At 38.0% G+C, this 19,869-nt stretch overlaps 1 protein-coding gene across 15 annotated transcripts in view; it reads left to right on the forward strand.

Annotated features, from left to right (window-relative positions):
• Nucleotides 1-19,869, forward strand: part of CDKAL1 (CDK5 regulatory subunit associated protein 1 like 1) — a 951,913-nt gene that overhangs the window by 727,146 nt on the left and 204,898 nt on the right. For 2 of the 15 annotated variants that reach the window (XR_014809704.1, XR_014809703.1), the window contains exon 17: nt 16,039-16,235. The exons of the other annotated variants lie outside the window; for them this stretch is intronic. The gene's annotated coding sequence lies outside the window, so the exon portion shown is untranslated. The remainder of the gene's footprint in view (nt 1-16,038; nt 16,236-19,869) is intronic. 15 annotated transcript variants of the gene reach the window in all.

Consider the following 19,869-nt stretch of genomic DNA (forward strand, 5'->3'; position numbering starts at 1 on the left):
GCAAAGATAAAACAAAACCTATGGAATGCAGCAAAAGCAGTTCTAAGAAGGAAGTTTATAGAAATACAAGCCTACCACAGGAAACAAGAAAAAGCTCAAATAAACAAGCTAACTTCACATCTAAAGCAGCTTGAGAGAGAAGAACAGACAAGACCTAAAGTTAGCAGAAGGAAAGAAATCATAAAGATCAGAGCAGAAATCAATGAAATAGAAACAAAGAAAACCATAGAAAAGATCAATGAAACAAAAAGCTGGTTCTTTGAAAAGATCAACAAAATTTGATAAACACTTAGCCAGACTCATCAAGAGAAAAGAGAACACTCAAATCAATAAAATTAGAAATGAAAAAGAAGTTACAATGGACATCACAGAAATGCAGAGGGTCATAAGAGACTGCTATATGAAACTATATGCCAATAAAATGGAAAACTTAGAAGAAATGGACAAATTCTTAGAAAAGTACAATCTTCTGACACTAAACCAAGATTAAATAGAAAAGATGAATGGACCAGTCACAAGCACTGAAATTCAAATTATGATTAAAAATCTTCCAACAAGCAAAAGTCCACAACCAGATGGCTTCACAGGTGAATTCTATCAAATATTTAGAGAAAAGATAACACCTACCTTCTGAAACTATTCCAAAAAATTTCAGAGGAAGGAATACTTCCAAACTCATTCTATGAGGGCACCATCACCCTCATACCAAAACCAGACAAAGATACCACAAAAAGAGAAAATTACAGGCCAGTTTCACTGATGAACATTGATGCAAAAATCCTCAACAAAATACCAGCAAACCAAATCCAACAATCCATTAAAAGGATTGTACATCAATCCATTAAAAGGATTTATCCCAGTGATGCAAGGATTCTTCAATATCCGCAAATCAATCAGTGTGATACACTACATTAACGAACTGAAGAATAAAAACCATATGATCGTCTCAATAGATGCAGAAAAAGACTTTGACAGAATCCAGCTCCCATTTCTGATAAAAATGCTTCAGAAAGTGGGCATAGAGGGAACCTACCTCAACATAATACTAGGCATATATGACAAACTCAGAGCTAATATCATTCTCAATGGTGAAAAGCTGAAAGAATTCCTGCTGAGATCATGAACAACACAAGGATGTCTGCTCTTGCCACTACTATTCAACATAGTTTTGGAAGCCCTAGCCACCACAATCAGAGAAGAAAAAGAAATAAAAGGAATTCAAATTGGACAGGAAGAAGTAAAACTGTCACTATTTGCAGATGACATAATACTATACTTAGAGAATCCTAAAGATGCTAACAGAAAGCTGTTAGAGCTCATCCATGAATTTGGCAAAGTCACAGGATACAAAATCAATACATAGAAATCGACTGCATTTCTATATACTGACAACGAAAGATCAGAAAGAGAAATCAGGGAAACAATCCCATTTACCATTACATCAAAAATAATAAAATACTTATGAATAAATCTACCTAAAGAGACAAAAAAACCTATACTCTGAAAACTATAAGATGCTGATGAAAGAAATCAAAGATGACACAAATAGATGGAAAGACATACCATGTTCTTGGATTGGAAGAGTCAGTATTATCAAAATGACAATACTACCCGGGGCAATCTACAGATTCAATGCAATCACTATCAAATTACCAAGGATATTTTTCACAGAACTAGAACAAAATATTTTGAAGTTTGTTTGGAAACAACAAAAGACCCAGAATAGCCAAAGCCATCCTGAGAAAGAAAAATGGAGCTGGAGGAATCAAGCTCCCTGACTTCAGACTATATTACAAAGCTACAGTCATCGAACTGTATGGTACTGGCACAAATATGGAAATATAGATCAGTGGAACAGGATAGAAAGCCCAGAATTAAACCCATGCACCTTCAGCCAACTAATCTATGACAAAGGAGGAAAGAATATACAATGGAGAAAAGACAGCCCCTTCAATAAGTGGTGCTGGGAAAACTAGACAGCCACATGTAAAAGAATGAACTTAGAACACTTTGTAACACCATACACAAAAATAAACTCAAAATGGATTAAAGACCTAGATATAAGACCAGATACTATAAATCTCTTGGAGGAAAACATAGGCCAAACACTCTCCAACATAAACCATAGAAATATATTCTCAGATCCACCTCCTAGAGTCATGACAATAAAAACGAAAATAAACAAATGGGACTTAACAGTTTCTGTGCAGCAAAGGAAACCCTAAACAAAATGAAAAGAAAACCTGCAGAATGGGAGAAAATATTTGCAAAGGAATCAACTGACAAGGGATTAATCTCCAAAATTTATAAACACCTTTTGCAGCTCAAAACCAAAAAAACAAATAACCCCATTAAAAAATGGGCAGAGGATCTAAATAGACAGTTTTCCAAAAAAGACATACAGATGGCCAAAAAACTCATGAAAATATGTTCAACATCACTCATTATTAGAGAAATGCAAATCAAAACTACTATGAGGTACCCCCTTATACCGGCCAGAGTGGCCATCATCAAAAAGTCTACAAACAATAAATGCTAGAGAGGGTGTGGAGAATAGGGAACCCTATTACACTATTGGTGGGAATGTAAACTGGTGTAACTGGAAAAACAGTATGGAGGTTCCTCAGAAAACTAAAAATAGAAATACCATTTGATCCAGCAAACCCGCTCCTGGGCATCTATCCAGAGAAAGCCATGACTCAAAAAGACACATGTACTCCAATGTTCATTGCAGTGCTCTATACAATAACCAAGACATGGAAACAACCTGAATGTCCATCAACAGAGGAGTGAATAAAGAAGATGTGGTTCATATATGCAGTGGAATATTATTCAGCCATTAAAAGGAAAGAAATAACGGCATTTGCAGCAACATGTATCGACCTAGAAATTATCATGCTAAGTGAAGGTAGTCAGACAGTGAGACACCAACATCAAATGCTATCACTTACATGTGGAATCTAAAATAAGGACACAATGAACTTTTTTGCAGAACAGATACTGACTCAAAGACTTTGAAAACTTATGGTTTCTAAATGAGACAGTTTAGGGGGTAGGGGATATGCTGGGGGTTTAGGATGGAAATGGTATAAAATTGGGTTGCGATGATCATTGTACAACTATAAATGTAATAAAATTCATTGAGGAATTAAAAAAAGAAAGAGATCAATGGCATCTAAATTGGAAAGGAAGATGTAAAACTCTCTTTGCAGACAACATGATCCTATATAAAAAAATTCTAAGGAAATTAAAGAAAGGCTACCAAAACTAATAAGAGTGTTTAACAAGATTCCAGGATAAAAGATCATTATACACAAATCGGTTGTTTTTCTATGTCTTAGCAATAAACAATCAAAACATGAAATTAGAAAACAATTCCATCAATAGTATCTTTCAGAAGAATAGAATACTTAGGGAGAAAAACGAGCAAAAGAGCAAGTCTTTTACACTGAAAATTGAAAAACATTGCTGATGGAAATTAAGAAGATATAAATAAATGGAGAGATCTTTAGAGTCATGAATTGGAATACTCACTACTGTTAAATAGCAGTTCTCTCCAAATTGGTATATAGGTTCAACACACTGCGTATTCCATCAGGCTTTTCTTTTTTTTTTGGATAGGAATTGGCAAACTAATCCTAACTACATACAAAAATGCAAAGGACCTAGAATAGCCAAAACAATTTTGAAAAAGAAAAGCAAAGTTGGATGATTTATACTATGCAGTTTTAGAACTCACTGAAGAGCTATAGCAACTAAGACTATAGCATGGACATAGGGTAAACATATAGATCAATGGAACAAAATTTAGCATCTAGAAATAAACTCTTACATTTATGGTCTTTTTTGACAAGAGTGTAAAGGCAGATCAGTGGGAGAAAAGACAGCCTTTTCAGCAAATGGTTTTGGAACAATTGGCAATTTTTTTCTGTAGAAAAAAAAACCATCCACGTAGACCTTACACCATACAAAAAAAAAAAAAAAAAAGTACTTAGAATAGATCACAGACTCAAATGTAAGAGCTAATGCTCTAGAATAAAACATAAGAGAAAATATTTGTGACCTTAGGTTAGCCAATGCTTTCTTAGATTGATACCAAAGTTACCTCCCATAAAAAATATTGATAAATTTGGACTTCATCAAAATTAAAAAGTTTTATTCTCTAAAAGACATCAAGAAAATGAAAAGAGGAGTTCCCGTTGTGGCTCAGTGGTTAACGAATCCGACTAGGAACCATGAGGTTGCGGGTTCGATCCCTGGCCTTGCTCAGTGGGTTAAGGATCCAGTGTTGCCGTGAGCTGTGGTGTAGGTCGCAGATGCAGTTCGGATCCCGAGTTGCTGTGTCTCTGGTGTAGGCCTGTGGCTACAGCTCTGATTAGACCCCTAGCCTGGGAACCTCCATATGCCACGGGAGCAGCCCAAGAAACAGCAAAAAGACAAAAAGACAAAAAAAAAAAAAAAGAAAGAAAGTAAAAAGATATGTTACAGACTAAGAGAAAATGCTTGCAAATCTGCCAGAAGACTTCTATCCAGAACACGTACCCACGATATATACCTTACAAGACAGATATCTTATATAGATCTTATATATCTTATAACTATTCCTTATAGGATATATAACTTACTGTAAATCATATATTTGCATATCTGATAAAGGGCTTGTATATGGAGCATATTTCTTTAAAATCCCTTACACTAAAAAATAAGAAGGCAATATCCCAATTAAAAATTGGCAGAAGATGGAGTTCCCATCGTGGCTCAGTGGAAACAAATCTGACCAGCATCCATGAGGATGATGGTTCAATCCCCAGCCTTGTTTAGTGGGTTAAGGATCTGGTGTTGCCATGAGCTATGGTGTAGGCCACAGACAAGGCTCAGATCCCATGTTGCTGTGGCTGTGGCATAGGCCAGCAGCTACAACTTGGATTCGACCCTAGCCTGGGAAACTGCATATGCTGCAGGTGTGTCCCTAAAAAGACAAACAAAAAATTGGCAGAAGATTTAAATAGTCCTTCCAGCAAAGAAGATAATAAGTACTTGAAAAGTGTTCGCCATCACTAGTTATTGGGAAAATTCAAATTAAAACCACAGTGAAATTCCACTACACACCCACTTAAACGACTATAATCAAAGTCTAACAATACCAAGTGTTGATGAGGATGTGGAGAAACTGGAACACTAATACATTGTTGGAAGGTATGTAAAATGGTATAGAACCATTTGAGTAAATGATTTAACATTTTCTAATAAGATTAAAGATAGACTGAAAATACATCAACATAACACCCTGAGGTGTTTACCCAGCATAAATGGAAACATATGTCCATACAAAAACTTGAATGTGAATATTCCTAACGTCATTGCTGATAATAGCCTCAAGCTGGAAACAACCCAAATGTCCATCAACTGATGACTGGATAGACAAAAGGTGATATAGTCACACAATGAAAGCCTATTCAGCAGTGAAAAAGAATGCACAGTACATTGATGGACTTTTATGACATGATGCTTAGTTAAAAAAAGCCAAGCATGGAAGGAGTACATGGTTCATTTTTATGAAATATCAAAAAAAAAAAAAAAGGCACACGTAGAAAGACAGAAAATACATCAGTGTTTGCCTGCAAATGGGCTTGGGAACAAGAATTAACAGAAGTCAGGGACAAGATAACTTTTTAGAGATGTTCTAGAACTGGATCATGGTGGTGGTATGATAATTACCAGCTGACGTAAATGTGCCCAAATTATCGAATTTTACATTTACAGGGAGTGATTTTATGTAAATTATAACTCAATAGGGCTATTTTAAAAGACACCAAGAACCAGAGAACTACTAAGACATTTTCTAAGCAACCTACAGAATGGAAGGAAATTTTTTCAGATTATATATTTGCTGAGGGATTAATATCCAAACTATATAAAGAACTCCTATGACTCAAAAGTAAAGAACAACAACCATAAACCTAATTTTAAAATGGGCAGAGAAACTGAACAGATATTTTTCCAAAGAAGACATACAAATGGGTAAGACATGAAAAAGGGCTGGATGTCACTAACCATCAGGGATTTGCAAATCAAAACCTTAATGAGATATTACACCTCACATCTATTAAATGGCTATTACCAAAACAACCCCTCCAATAACAAAGAAAGACCGAAAAGCAAAAAAACAGGAGGTAAAAATGCTGATGAGTATGTGGAGAAGAGGTACCTTGTGCACTGTTGGTGGGAATGCAAATGGTGCATCCTCTGTGGAAAACAGTATGGAGGGTCTTAGAAAAATTTAAAAAAGAACTATGTTAGCAAATATGTTAGCAAACCCACTTTCTGGGTAAGAGTCCAAGGGTAATGAAAACACTATCTTGAATAGGTAACTGTCTTTCATGTTCAGTGCAGAATTATTCATAATAGCCAAGGTATAGAAACAGTCTAAGCCTCTGTCAACACATGAATGGATAAAGAAGATATGGTATAAGCATATAATGGAATATTTGTCAGTCACGAGAAGGAAGGAAATCCTCCTGTTTGCAAAAACATGGATGGATCTTAAGGGCATTATGCTAAGTGAAATACGTCTGATAGAGATAGACAAATGTTGTATGATCTAAAATAGCTGAACTCATACTACTCAGCCATTAAAAAAACCCCAAAATAATGCCATTTGCAGCAACATGGATGAAACTAGAGATGCTCATACTAAGTGAAGTAAGTCAGAAAGAGAAAGAAAAATACCATATGATATCACTTATATCTGAAATCTAATATATGGCCTAAATGAACCTTTACACAGAAAAGACTCTCATGGACTTTGAAAGCAGACTTGTGGTTGTCGAGGGGGAGGGGGAGGGAGTGTGATGGACAGGGAATCTGGGGTTAATAGATGCAAACTATTGCCTTTGGAATAGATAGGCAATGAGATCCTACTGTATAGCACTGGGAACTATATCCACTTATGATGGAGCATGATGGAGGATAATATGAGAAAAAGAATGTATATATATTTGTGTGACTGTGTTACTTTGCTGTACAGTAGAAAATTGACAGAACACTGAAAACTAACTGTGATGGAAAAAATAAAATAGCTGAACTCACAGAGAGAAGAATGATGGTTACCAGGAGCTGGGAGATGGGGAAAATGGGGAGATGTTACTCAAAGGGTACCAACTCCCCATTATAAGATAAGTTATGAGGATCTAATGTACAGCATGATGATTTTGCTTAATAATCTGTGCTATATACTTGAAAGTTGTTCTCACCACAAGAGAAGCAATTGTGATTACATACATGAAATGTGATGGAGGTGTTAGCTAATGCTATAATAAGTATATCAAACCAACACATTGTACACCTTAAACTTACACAGTGTTATGTGTCGGTTATATCTCAATACAGTTGGGAAAAAATTTTTTAAATCTCCTTTCTCTCTTAGTTGGTTTTTATTTATTTATTTATTTATTTATTTATTTATTTTTGTCTTTTTGCTATTTCTTGGGCCGCTCCTGCGGCATATGGAGGTTCCCAGGCTAGGGGTCGAATCGGAGCTGTAGCCACCAGCCTAAGCCAGAGCCACAGCAACGCAGGGTCCGAGCAGCGTCTGCAACCTACACCACAACTCACAGCAATGCCAGATCGTTAACCCACTGAGCAAGGGCAGGGACTGAACCCTCAACCTCATGGTTCCTAGTCAGATTCGTTAACCACTGCGCCACGACGGGAACTCCTCTCTTAGCTGGTTTTTAAAATGCTTGGCATATCTGAAGTTTGTTCTGGTGTCAACCCTTACACTGCAGTAAGTGGTATAGTTGGCCAACTGTTTCAAAAATATATTGTGTAATTGAGTAATTGGTACTGCTACTGATGAAATATATTTAATTCCAAAAGTAAATTTTTGTACAGAATATTTATCACCTACCCCCAACATTTTATGAACTTCTCTGTGGTTTTTAGAAATGACCTTTTGCGATTTTGTAGGCAGAGGGGGTACTAGGAGAATTAGCTCTATGGGCTGTGGCTATTAACTCATCCTTCTCTGAATTGGTTGACTGCTATGGGCTAGTCAGGAAGAGGTACGTTGTCAGAAACAAAAGTAATTGGCCTTTCTCTACGATTGCCTAATGGAATCTTACATTAATGTGTATTAATGTATCCAAATTAGTGTCATTTTTTTTTTTAAAGCAGTGCAAGTTTAGAAATGAAACCAAAGGAACGCCATCACTTCCTTTATTTTATAAAAGAGAAACCGAAGGTCGATTATAATGTTGCTAGTTTGCATGTGTTATAATTACATTTTGGGTGGCCCCTAACCTCATGAATAATGAGATTCTAGGGATATTCCGTTAGAATCTTGACAATGCTCCGAATGCATGAAACACATACATATAGTCTCCGCCTTGCCCCTCCATCACTCCAACACACACAAACAGGTCATTAAATATAAAATCACATCTGATTTCTAAAAAACACACATGCTAGAAATTCTATCCCAGTGGTCTCTATCACCCAATCACTCTGAGACTAAAGCTTATTAAAACAATGTGGCTCAAATGTTTCTCTTGCTCAAATCAGTTTTGACTTTTTAAAATAAATAGTAAGAACTTGTCTCTGATTTTTTAAAATAGCAAAATTGACAAATCTTGGCCCAAGGAAGGTAGCTTGTTTGTTTAAAAGCAACTGAGGTTCTTTTAAGGCCAAATTCAACGATTAAGATGGTTTATCAGGTTAAAAAATATAATTTTACAATGTTGTGCCAATTTTGGCTGTATAGCGAAGCGACTCAGTCATACACATATACATATTCTTTTCCTCATATTATCTTTTTTTAATAATGATTTTTATTTTTTCCATTATGGCTGGTTTACAGTTCCATCATGATCTATTACAAAAGTTTAGGTATAGTTCCCTGTGCTATACAGTAGGACTTTATTGCTTATCCATCCTAAATACATTAGTTTGCATCTACCAATCCCAAACTCCCCATCCATCCCACTCCCTCCCCTCTCCCATTTGGCAACCACAAGTCTGTTCGTCACGTCTATGAGTCTGTTTCTTTGCTATAGATAGGTTCATTTGTGGCACATTTTAGATTCCACATATAAGTGATATCCTATGTTATTTGTCTTTCTCTTTCTGCTTAATTTGGTATAAGAAACTCTGGTTGCATCTATGTTGCTGCAAATGGAATGATTTTATTCTTTTTTATGGCTGAGTAGTATTCCATTGTGTATATGTACCACATTTTCTTTTTTTAGTCCCACAACTGTGGCATATGGAAGTCCCCAGGCCAGGGATCAAATCAGAGCTACACCTGCTGGCACATACCACAGTCACAGCAACACAGGATCTGAATTGTGTCTGTGACCTATACCACAGTTCACAGCAATGCCAGATCCCCAACCCACTGAGCAAGGCCAGGGGTCGAACCTGCAACCTCAGAGATACTAGTCAGATTCATTTCTGCTGTACCACAACAGGAATTTCCTGTACCACATTTTCTTAATCCATTTATCTGTCAGTGGACATTTAGGTTGTTTCCATGTCTTGGCTATTGTGAATAATGCTGCTATGAACATACAGGTGAGTGTATCTTTTTGAATTAGAATTTTATCTGGACACATGCCCAGGAGTGGGATTGCAGGGTCATATGGTAGTTCTATATTTAGTTTTCTGAGGTACCTCCATACTGTTTTTCATAGTGATTGTACCAACCTACATTCCTACAATAGTGTAGGAGGGTTCCTTTTTCTCCACACCGTCTCTAGCATTTGTTATTTTAGACTTATGATAGCCATTCTGACTGGTGTGAGGTGGTACCTCATGGTAATTTTGATTTGCATTTCTCTAATAATTAGGGATGCTGAGCATTTTTTCATGTGCTTGTTGGCCATTCATATGTCTTCTTTGGAGAAATGTCTGTTTAGGTCTTCTGCTCATTTTTTTTCACTTGGGTCGTTGGTTTTTTTTTTTGCTGTTGAGTTGTAAGAGCTGTTTACATATTTTGCAGATTAATCCCTTGTCAGTTGCATCATTTGCATTTTCTTCCATTTTGTAGGTTGTCTGTTCATTTTTCAAAATGGTTTCCTTTGCTGTGCAAAAGCTTGTCAGTTTGATTAGGTCCCATTTGTTTATTTTTGGTTTTATTTCTATTACCTTGGGGGACTAATCTAAGAAAACATTTGTATGGTCGATGTCAGAAAATGTTTTGCCTAGGTTCACTTTGAGGAATTTGATGGTGTCTTGTCCTGTGTTTAAGTCTTTAAGCATTTCGAGTTTATTTTTGTGCATGCTTTGAGGGTGTGTTCTAGTTTCATTGATTTATATGCATCTGTCCAGTTTTCCCAGCATCACTTGCTAAAGAGACTTTTTCCCAATAGATATTCTTGCCCCTTTTGTTGAAGATTAATTGACCCTAGGTGTCTGAGATTATTTCTGGGCTCTCTATTCTGTCCTATTGATCTGTATGTCTGTTTTTGTATCAGTACCAGGCCGTCTTGATTACTGTAGCTTTGTAGTATTGTCTGAATTCTGGGAGCGTTATACCTCCTGCTTGTCTTTTTTCCTTGGGATTGTTTTGGCAATTCTGGGTTTTTTATGGTTCCATATAAATTTTTTGAAATCTTTATTCTAGTTCCATGAAAAATGTCATGGGTAATTTGGTAGGGATCCCATTAAATCTGTAGGTTGCTTTGGGTAGTATGGCCATTTTGACAATACCTAATCCAGAAGCATGAGTTGTCTTTCTATTTCTTTGAATCCTCTTTAATTTCCTTGATTAATGTTTTATGGTTCTCAACATATAAGTAGTTCACCTCCTCAGTCAAGTTTATTCCTAGTATTACTTAATTTTTCTGGGTGTGATTTTAAAAAGTATTGCTTTTTAATATTCCTTTTCCAGCAGTTCATTGTAAGTATACAGAAATGCAACAAATTTCTGAATATGGATCTTGTATCCTGCTACTTTGCTGAGTTCGTTGATCAATTTGAGTAATTTTTGTGTGGAGTCCTTGGGGTTTTCTATATATAGTACCATGTCCTCTGCATATAGTGACAATTTTACCTCTTCCCTTCCAATCTGGATACCTTTTTTTTCTTTTGTTTGTCTGATTGCTGTGGCTAGGACTTCTAATACTATGTTGAATAAAAGTGGTGAGAGTGGGCATCCTTATCTTGTTTCAGATTTTAGCGGGGAGGCTTTCAGCTTTTCTCTTTTGAGTATTTTATTGGCTGTGGGTTTGTCATAAATGGTTTTGATTATGTTAAGATATATTCCCTCTATAGCCACTTTAGTAAGAGTTTCTATCATGAATGAATGTTGGATTTTGTCAAATTTTTTCTTCTGCATTTATTGAAATGATCATGTGATTTTTGACTTTTATTTATGTGGTATATGCATTGATTAATTTGTGTATTTTGAACTATCCTTGTGAACTTGGACTGAATCCCATTTAGTTGTCATTTATATCCTTTTCGGTGTGTTGTTGGATTCGGTTGGTTAAAATTTTGTTGAGAACCTTTGCATCTATATTCATCAAATATATTGGCATATGATTTTCTTTTTTGGTAGTATCTTTGGTATTGGTATTAGGGTGATGGTGGCTTATAGAATGTCTTTGGGAATGTTCCTTCTTCAATATTTTGGAAAAGTTTAAGGAGGATGGGTATAAGCTCCCCTTTGTATGTTTGGTAGAATTCACTTGTGAAGCCATCTGGTCCTGAATTTTTGTTTGCAGGGAGTGTTTTTATTACATATTTGATTTCATTTCTAGTGATAGGTCTGCTCAAATAATTTGCTTCTTCTTGATTCAGTTTTGGTGGGCTATATGTCACTACAAAGTTGTCCATTTTTTCTAAGTTGTCAAATTTGTTGGCATATAATTGTTCATAGTATTCTCTTAGGGTTTTTTGTATTTCTGCACTATCTGTTGAGATTTCTCCTTTTTCATTTCATATTTTGTTTATTTGGTTTCTCTCTCTCTTCTTCTTGGTGAGTCTGGCCAGAGGTTTGTCAATTTTATTTACCCTTTCAAAGAACCAGCCTTTGGTTTTATTTATTTTTTTCTATTATTTTTAAAATCTCTATTTTATTGATTTCCTCTCTGTTCTTTATGATTTCCTTCCTTCTGCTGACTTTAGGTTTTGTTTGTTCTTCTTTTTCTAATTCTTTTAGGTGGTAGTTTAGGTTGTTGATTTGAGATTTTTCTTTTTTGAGGAAGGCCTGTCTCACTATGAATTTCCTTCTAAGAACTGCTTTTGAGCATTCCAAGATTTTAAACTGTTGTATTTTCATTGTCATTTGTCCTGAGGTATTTTTTAAATTTCCTTTTTGACTTCCTCATTGACTCGTTGGTTTTTTTAGTAGCATATTGTTTAGTCTCCATGTATTCAGTATTTTCACATTTTTCCCCCTGTGGTCGATTTCCAGCTTCATGCCATTGTGGTCAGAGAAGATGCTTGAAATAATTTCTATACCCGAATTTGTTGAGCTTATTTTTATGCCTGGGTATGTGGTCAATCCTAGAGAATGTTCCATGTGCACTTGAAAAGAATATATACTCTGTTTTTTTTGATGTAGTGTCCTGAAAATATTGAGTCTAACTGTTCTGTTGTGTCATTAAGGAACGCTCTTGCCTTATTGATTTTCTGTCTAGAATATCTGTCCATTGATGTGAGTGGACTGCCAAAATCTCCAACTAATACTGTATTTCCATCAATTTATCCCTTTATGTCTATTAGTATTTGATGTATGTATTGGGTGCTCTTATATTAGGGGCATACATACTGATGGGTGGAATAGCCCCTTCTTGAATTGATCTTTTAACATTAAATAGTGTCTTTCTTTATCTTTCTTTTTGGCCTTTGTTTTTAAGTCTATTTTGTCTGAGTATTGTGACTCCCACTTTCCTGTCATTTTCATTTGTGTGTAATACCTTTTTCCATCCTCACACTTCCAATTTATATGTGTCCTTTGCCCTAAGGTGAGTCTCTTGTGAGCAGCACATTGTAGGCTCTTGTTTTTTTACTCAGTCTGCCACTCTGTCTTTTGATTGGAGCATTCAGTCCTTTGACATTTAAGATAATTATTGATAAATATGTAATTATTGCCATGTTGTACCTTGTTTTCCAGTTGATTCTATGTTTCTCCTTTGTTCCTTTCTTTTTTGGGTTGGATGATTTCTTTTTATTTTATGTTTGTATCTTCTTTATAGTTTTTGTGAGTGTATTATTTGGTTTTTGATTTGTGGTTGCTCTGTTTTTCAGATATGTTAACCCTTTCCTATATCTGCTTGCTTTAGCCTGATTGTCAAAAAGGTCAAACACATTCTATAAAAAAAAAAAAAAAATCTAGATTTTCTTACTTTCCTTCCCCACAGGATTTTGATGTCCTTTTTTACACTTCATATTTATCCTTTTGCTGTTTCATGTGTATATTGTCACTTTCACAAAGTGGTCTTTTTTTCTTTTTTATCTGTATACTGGCTTATTTAAGTTATTACTTTTCAATTGTGATTTCCTACATCCTATATCTTCTTATTTCTTTCCTATCTAGAGGAGACCTTTCAATATTTCTTTTAGAATGTGTTTGGTATTACTGTATACTTTCAGTTTTTGTTTGACAAAGAAATTCTATATTTCTTCTGTATCAAATGAAAATATTGCTGGGTAGATCTTCTAGGCTGCAATTTTCCCTTTTAGAATTTTGAATATATCTGGCCCCTCTCTTCTGGTCTGTGGCATTTCTGTAGAGAAATCAGCTGATAGCCTTATTGGGGGTTCCCTTATAGTTAACTCTGTGTTTTTCTCTTGCTCTCCTTATCTTTAACTTCTGCCATTTTTATTATAATATGTCTTGGTGTAGGTCTGTTTGGATTCCACCTGTTTGGGATCCTCTGTGCTTCCTTTATTGTGATATCTGTTTCCTTTAGATTTGGGAAGTTTTCAGCTGTAATTTCTTCAAATATGTTTTCAATCCCCTTTTCTTTTTCTTCTCCTTCTGAATTCCCTACTAGGTGTAGATTGGCCTGCTTTATATCATCCCATAGATTTCTTAAATTGCTTTCATGTTTTTTTCATTTGGTTTTCTGTCTGCTGTCCTAATTGGGTGATTTCCATTGTTCTATCTTCCAAGTTACTTATTTGTTCCTCTGCATTGGGAATATAATTTTTAATTGAAAACAGTATATCTTAATTTGAGGCTTGAGATATTTACTTCTGCGATTTACAAACTGCTTTAAGGAATGGCTGTATAGATATCAGAGCTTTGCTTTCTTTTATGGAGATGAGTTTTCCAGTTTTGCAGAATAGAGGAAATCTTTTAGTCTAACAGGTACTGTTTAATTGTTGGGAATCAGAAATATCAGGTTGTCAAACTGAGTTGAAAGTTAGATACTGCGCTGCTATTTGTGGAATTCTTGGGGACCAGAGAGAGGCTTAGGCCCCCAACTATAGGGCTGAAGCTCCTACTTCTCTTCTCCCCTTTCCCATCCATCTTCTATTTGGTAACAAGAGTGATCTTTTAAAACAGTGTTTTCTCACTTTGAAATCTTCACCAGTTCCCCCAAATATAACAGTTTTTAACTGCTGGCCTTATTAACTTGAGTCTTTGGTAGGGTCATTTTTTACATGACTGCGGCATCTTCCCTTTCCCATCTCCTACAAATCCCCATTAGGAAGGGAAAGAGAATGGCTTCATGTGAACTCAGCCTGACTCTTATGCCTCCCTCCCTTCTGTCAGTGACTCTCTTGGTCAGCCTTGTCTCAGCTGACATCTCCCAGGTTCCTAGTCAGACTGCTGGGGCTCAGCTATGTTGCCTGGGATGTCTGCCTTCTCTCCCCATTGCTGAGGGATTTTTTTTCCCTACAAATATCATGTGTTCCACCCATCCCTGACCCTCACTCTCTCTCCAGCTGGAAGTGCCAGTCTCTCTGAGAGGAAATGCCCACTGCAGAGAGACCAGATCCTTAATGAGATAATTTTGCCACTTTTCCCCAAAACCCCTCCTCCTCCATGGCATGTAGTTACTCTGGGAGAAGCAGGGATGGGGTATGAATGTGAACCTTTTACTGTATCCTGACCTCTTCTGTCTTGTGTCACTCAGTCTCCATCACCCACTCCAGCCCATTCCTCCAGGTTCATTCCTAACTTTGTGACTTTATCAGCACTGGTTGTTTCTCTGTCATCTGCCATGTCTGTCCTTGGCCCATCCCACTCCCAGAGCCAATCAGTCATGACAGTGGGTGCTCATTTTCAGCTGCAGGCAGGGTTTGAGTTCCTTCTCCTGAAGCTCCTGAGCTGTTCATAAGATAGAATCTATGACTGGATAACTATTTCATTGTCCCTAACTGCTCTATAGCAATTAAAGAAACATTGACCAGAATGCATGGCAGACCCTGGGCATGGGTTGGTGGATGTCCACTCTTCTCAGACAGGATTGTTGGTATCCCTTACATAAGAACTGTTTGAAAATGATATATATGCATCGACATATACACATGTCATGGGTGTCTGTATGTATATAGGTAGGTGTATGTATGTATATATGTATGTTTATATGTATGTGCATATACATGAATGGTATTTAAGTGTTCCTTGTCCTATTCTTGAAATTTCTGTGTGAAATTATGTCAAAATAAAAAATTAAAATCCCAGAGTTCCCTTGTGGCTCAGAGTATTAAGGATCTGGTGTTGCCACTGCAGCGGCTTGGGTTTCTGCTGTGGTGCAGGTTCAATTCCTGGCCAGGGAATTTCCACATGCCACAGGTGCTGCCAAAAAAAAAAAAGTTTAAATCACAAACATCAGTAACAAGAAGTTTTGCATGTGAACATGTATTTATGTGTGTGTGTGTGCATGCACATTTCATGTGTATAGTTTGATAAAACAAGTCATATTTGCTTGTACAAAAAATTTGGAAATTTTTAATATAAAAAAAAAATTGTTCTGACCTCAGTCTACCTCTCCAGTCTTTTCCCTTTCCATCTTCCAGCCAACCTGAACTCCATGCAGCTCTCTAATAGGTCACATACTCTGCTCTTGTTCATTCATCTAGAAAGATACTTGAGCATCTATCATGTTCAGCAATTAACAGATGGAATGTGACAGTTGGAGGTTCTGGAGGAAGAATGAAAGAGCTTACATTCTAGTGGGGAAAGCAGAGAAATCAACACTCACATAAAGAAGAAAATATCCTATGGCATTGGATACTATGAAGAAAATAAAGCACCCTGATATACCAGAGAGAGTCTGGTGAGTTCCGCACACTGAGGACCAGGGAAGGCCTCTCTGAGGAAGTGACAATTGATCTGAAATCAGAAGAAATTCAGCTCACCTTGAGCATGTCTTATATTTTATTCTAAAAATAGGGGAAGCCACTGGAGGATTCTAAGCTGGGTAGTGATGTGGTGTGATTTAGTGGCAGGACAATGGATTTTAAGGGGCATAGGTGGAAGATGAGTATATTGGTTTGCTAGGGCTGCCATAACAAAATTCCACAGACTGGGTGGCTTCAAGAACAGAAATTTAGGAGTTCCTGCTATGGCACAGTGGTTTAAGAATCTGACTGCAGTGTCTTATGTCACTGCACAGATATGGGTTCAATCCCTGGCCCCACACAGTGGGTTAAGGATCCAGTATTGCCACAGCTGATACACATGTTTACAGCTGCAGTTCGGATTTAGTCCCTGGCTCTGGAACTTCCATATGCTGTGGATGCAGCCATAAAGTAAAAAATTGAAAGAAAAAAAAGGAAAGGAAAGAAATTTATTTCTTACAGTTCTAGAGGCTGAGAAGCACGGGGTCAAGATGCTGGCAGGGGCGGCTTCTCCTGGGGACTTTCTCCTGGACTTGCAGGTGGCTGCTCACTGCCGTGTCCTCATGTGGTCTTCCCTCTGTTCATGTATCCCTGGTGTCTTGTGTGTCCTAATCTTTTATTGTTATTTATTTATTTATTTTGCATTTTAGGACCCCACCCATGGCATATGGAGGTTCTCAGGCTAGGGGTCGAATCAGAGCTGTAGCTGCCGGTCTACACCACAGCCACAGCAAGGCCAGATCCAAGCTGTGTCTACAACCTATACCACAGCTCACGGCAACAGGGATCCTTAACCCACTGAGCAAGGGCAGGGATCAAATCTGCATCCTTATGAATCCTAGTTGGTTTGTTAACCTCTGAGCCCTGAAGGGAACTCCCTAATCTCCTTTTATCCAGTCAGATTGGATCACAGGGTTCACCCTAATGGCCTCATTTTAATTTAATCACTTCTTAAAAGGCCCCATTTTCAAATACAGTCTCTTTCTGATGTACTTAGTGATGAGGTTAAGGCTTCGATGTATGAATTTGCTGGGGACAGGGGGAGGGGGGCAAGGAGGACAGAATTCAGCCCATAACAAGTGAGGATACCTACTGCGTCTGGATGAGAGAGGACAGGGCTTCCACTGGGCAGTAGCATGAACTTAGAACTAGATAGGTTTGGGATATATTTTGGGGTAAAGTCAACAGGAATCAGTGATGAGATGTGAAAAGTGAGCAAAATAAGGTGGTCAAGAGTGACTCCTAGGTTCTGACTTGAGCCACTGGATGGACAAGGGTGCCATTTGTTGGGAAGCAGGCTGCTCTACCTTCCTGTGGAGTATTCCCAGTGGCAGCAATTCCCATTCCTGTGCACCTACAGCCCACCCATCCTGACTCCCACTGACACCCTACTCTTCCTTCCTGGTCTGTCTAACTCCTCCTTTTTCTTTAAAACTTCAGCTCAAGATTTACCTCCTGAGAAAAGCCTCATCAGCCCTTCTACCACAGGGAGGTACACTGAGTCCGTGCTTCTCCCTTCTGCTTCCTTAGTCCTGAGTATATACACTTGCATACTCACACCAGTGTCTTTTCACAGCTGGTCTGCTTGTCTCTCTCCTCCCTCAGTCCCTGAGGACAGCAAACCCTGTGGCTTATCCATCACCCTCTTTTAGGGCCTAGAGCAGTGTCTGCACATGGTCTACAAAGAACGTTTGTTGAAATGAAATGAAGCTACTTTTCGAGGTTTTCGTGGTCACCGTTATGCTGCCCAGCTGCTACTTGGCAATGGCAACTTTTTGACATGTAGAAATTTTTTCCATTTCTATCTTTTCAATTTTGTTGACTGTGACTATGCCTTTTAAGGTGCTGATCGTGTCCATTTACATGTGTGCTTATTTAAGATGCAGCATCTGGCATGGGGGTGGGGGGGGGGAGACTGGGAATGAGTAGCACAAACTGATTATTGCTACATCTCAGATCCCAGATGCTTTAAAGGCGCCTCAAGTCCTTTGCCAGCTATATTGATGTAGAGAGATTTTCAAATACAGTTTTCTCAACCCTATTGGGATTTTGCAAGTACATTCTTTCCATTTATTTTCACAAATACCTTCCATACATCATAAATGTTCATTCGATTCCTTTTAAAATAGCCCTTCTCTTAGAGTTGCTGTTGTGGCTCAGTGGTAACAAACCCAACTAGTATCCACAAGAACATGGATTCGATCCCTGGGCTCACTCAGTGGGTTAAGGATCTGGTGTTGCCATGAGCCATAGTGTAGTACACAGATGCAGCTCAGATCCCATGTTGCTGTGGGCTATAGGCTGGCAGCTACAACTCTGATTCGACCCCTAGCCTGGGAACTTCCATATGCCACAGGTGCAGCCCTAAAAAGACAAAACAGAAACAAATAGTACGTCTCTTAACTTCCCCTGAATTATTTTCTATCATGGCAGCAGTGTAATGCGGGCAGATTTTGCACATGGAATATGCTGATATGTGTACTAGCATGGAAAGCCACCAGCACTTGGGGCTGGACTGGCAAGATGATGAGAGGGAGCCTTAAAACCAGAGAACCTGCTCTCAGTTACCAGCGAGCGACCCCAAACTCTCCAAACCCCTCTGATGTGCAGAAGAATACAAGGAAAGCCTCTCCACGTGGGTCTCTCTTCCTTACGCTTTTTTCCTCCATCTGCCTCCCTCTCCCCTTCACTTTTTTCTCCCTCATAGGCTTCCTCACCTTTTCCCACCCCTTCTTCCTCTCTTTGCTTATGGCTTACCACTCATCTGTCCCTGCTGGGGAAAAACTGACAAAGCATTGCTACACCTATCATATCCTACACATTCTGTACATACATGTTGTTTGTACACATATCAGAATTATAGATATGGCTTGAGTGTATGGTGTAAGGCTTTCTATTTCCAGTTTTGAATTATTTTCTATTTTTTCTCTCTCCAAAGCCCCTTTTCCACTCTTTGCTTTGTTTGTAATGTGCATCTGAGTCTTTCTCGTTCATTTATTTTTCTTTCTAAGAATCAGTTTCCCTGCACACCCCACCCCTCCTGCATTCCTGCTTCAGGCTGAGCAAGAAAGAGGGAGAAGGAGATGAGATATTATGGGGAGAAGCTGGGGGGCAGGGAAACCAGGTCCCAAAGAGGGGGTGCACCTTCCCTTTTGCACTTTCCCCAGCTTGAGCTTTGGACCAAAAGCTTTATTTTAAAAGGGAGCCTCATTTTCCTCAACAAAAACAGAAGGCCATCTTTCCCTGACCTGCTTTGGTCTTGCCCAGAGTCTCATTTTTTTCCAAGGAGCACTTGAGTTGCCAGCTCAGAGCACGGGGCTGGGGGAAGCCTTCTCCAAGCCACTCTCTCTCTTGTCACTGCAAATGAACCAGAAAATTCTCTGAAGCGATAGGACCCGACAGATAGAGGCTTGGTTTCCTTTGTGTGCACGTGTGTGTTGGGCAGAAGAAATCATTATCTTTCCTAAGACTGGGGTCATTCTCTTCCCTCTTTTGCTAAAGACCTATAAATTTAATTATTTGGTCACTGTGGCTTTAATTAAAAAAGTCTTCCTTATCTTTCAAGGTTTC

Source organism: Sus scrofa, chromosome 7, assembly GCF_054392235.1.
Source record: "Sus scrofa isolate SSC_HxYL_T2T_F1_AM1 chromosome 7, Sscrofa_HxYL_maternal_Yorkshire_Landrace_v2.0, whole genome shotgun sequence".
Taxonomy (NCBI): Eukaryota; Metazoa; Chordata; class Mammalia; order Artiodactyla; family Suidae; genus Sus; species Sus scrofa.